The sequence below is a fragment of the Littorina saxatilis genome, linkage group LG1 (genome assembly GCF_037325665.1).
Source record: "Littorina saxatilis isolate snail1 linkage group LG1, US_GU_Lsax_2.0, whole genome shotgun sequence".
Taxonomy (NCBI): Eukaryota; Metazoa; Mollusca; class Gastropoda; order Littorinimorpha; family Littorinidae; genus Littorina; species Littorina saxatilis.
In genome coordinates, this window is record NC_090245.1 from 52,296,912 (window position 1) to 52,299,088 (window position 2,177).

Sequence of the window (2,177 nt, forward strand, 5' to 3'; positions counted from 1 at the left end):
ACAGGTTAGTTAACTCCTGCAGTGTCACGCTAAGCCACACCCCCCAGTGATTCTGTGTTGTTGTTGTTGTTGTTGTTGTTGTTGTTGTTGTTGGTGTTGGTGTGTGTGTGTGTGTGTATGTGTATGTGTATGTGTGTGTGTGTGTGTGTGTTGTTGGTGTGTTTTAGTCTGGTGTGTGGCTCACTCGGTGGTCTCAGTGACTACGGCCGTGACTGCTGTTGTCAGGCATCAGACATAAGATTCAAATTTATTGTCCATACGATATGTTTTTACATTTAGTCAAGTTATGACTAAATGTTTTAACATCGAGGGGGGAATCGAGACGAGGGTGTGGTGTATGTGTGTGTGTCTGTGCGTGTGTGTGTGTGTGTGTGTGTGTGTGTGTGTGTGTGTGTAGAGCGATTCAGACCAAACTACTGGACCGATCTTTATGAAATTTGACATGAGAGTTCCTGGGTATGATATCCCCGAACGTTTTTTTCATTTTTTTGATAAATGTCTTTGATGACGTCATATCCGGCTTTTCGTGAAAGTTGAGGCGGCACTGTCACGCCCTCATTTTTCAACCAAATTGGTTGAAATTTTGGTCAAGTAATCTTCGACGAAGCCCGGACTTCGGTATTGCATTTCAGCTTGGTGGCTTAAAAATTAATTAATGACTATGGTCATTAAAAATCGGAAAATTGTAAAAAAAACAAAAAATGTATAAAACGATTCAAATTTACGTTCATCTTATTCTCCATCATTTTCTGATTCCAAAAACATATAAATATGTTATATTTGGATTAACAAGAAGCTCTGAAAATTAAATATATAAAAATTATTATCAAAATTAAATTGTCGAAATCAATTTAAAAACACTTTCATCTTATTCCTTGTCGGTTCCTGATTCCAAAAACATATAGATATGATATGTTTGGATTAAAAACACGCTCAGAAAGTTAAAACGAAGAGAGGTACAGAAAAGCGTGCTATCCTTCTAAGCGGAACTACTACCCCGCTCTTCTTGTCTGATTTCACTGCCTTTGCCGTGAGCGGTGGACTGACGATGCTACGAGTACGAGTATACGGTCTTGCTGCGTTGCATTGCGTTCAGTTTCATTCTGTGAGTTCGACAGCTACTTGACTAAATGTTGTATTTTCGCCTTACGCGACTTGTTATTTTGTTTTTTGTTTTAATCATATCAACACCAACGTTTGGTTTTATCAAAAGGAGGAACTGAACTTCTAAAGTGACTCTGTTTTGTTCATACATCTCTGAACCTTGATAATCTATGCAGATATTATTTGACATGCACTCAAGTTGATTAATATGAGTTGCTGTGTGTGTTAGTGTATGTGTGTGTGTGTGTGTGTGTGTGTGTGTGTGTGTGTGTGTGTGTGTGTGTGTGTTCATTCAAAGCTTTCAAATACCCGAGTAATAAAGCGCATTGCCGTACAAAAGAGAGAGAAAAACTTGATGCCCCACTGAAGTGACTTTTTTGACGGTCAGTACGTGACAGCATGATTGAGTCATTGACACTGATATACAGGCGCCCGACTGAGCTGCGCGACGTAATTATTCATAACAGTGGTGTGGTGGTAAGACGTCGGCCTCCTAATCGGGAGGTCGTGAGTTCGAATGCCGGTCGCTGCCGCCTGGTGGAAGTTAAGAGTGGAGATTTTTCCGATCTCCCAGGTCAACTTATGTGCAGACCTGCTAGTGACTTAACCCCCTTCGTGTGTACACGCAAGCACAAGACCAAGTGCGCACGGAAAAGATCCTGTAATCCATGTCAGAGTTCGGTGGGTTATGGAAACAAAAAAATACCCAGCATGCCTACTCAACGAAAGCGGAGGGAAGCTGACTATGCTCTCAGAGTATAGTTTGGGTAACCCAAATGGGCAAACGAGCTCCCACGTAACCAGAAAATTCTGGAACGCTGAAGAAGAAGAAGAATAACTGCTATGCCAGATTTTTCTCCAAACATACGGACAACAACAACGTTTTCTAAAACATTGTCTGAATTCAAATAATAATAATAATTAAGTAGATGTGCAACGCCAAGGCACTGCATACCCCAGCGAAAGACAAACCTCTCTCTCTCTCTCTCTCAGTCTCTCTCTCTCTCTCTCAAACACACACACACACACACTGACACACACACACACACACACCCAAGTTACACACGTACACA